The sequence below is a fragment of the Buceros rhinoceros genome, unplaced genomic scaffold (assembly GCF_000710305.1).
Source record: "Buceros rhinoceros silvestris isolate BGI_N320 unplaced genomic scaffold, ASM71030v1 scaffold27297, whole genome shotgun sequence".
NCBI lineage: Eukaryota > Metazoa > Chordata > Aves > Bucerotiformes > Bucerotidae > Buceros > Buceros rhinoceros.
This window is the reverse complement of record NW_010420815.1, coordinates 1-289: the sequence shown is the minus strand read 5'-3', so window position 1 is coordinate 289 and position 289 is coordinate 1.

The window sequence follows — 289 nt, the reverse complement described above, 5'->3', positions numbered from 1 at the left end:
CCTGAAGCCGGTGGGCCCCCCCCCCCGCCGAGGTAACTCCCCCGGCGGAAAGGCCACCCCTGCCCTTTCAGCTGCCACATTCCCCTCTGCATTTCCCCTTCCCTCCCCGCTCCTCGGGACCCCGGGGAAGGCGCCTGGGAATTACCCAAGGGTTCCGGCTCTAAGAGTGCCCATCCCACCCCGACGGGGCCCTGCCCTCGCCGCACCCCTCGCCACGTGGAGGCAGGAAAAAACGCCGGTGGTACTTGACCTCCCCGCTCCCTCAGGGTCCCCAGCAGCCCCAGGGAGT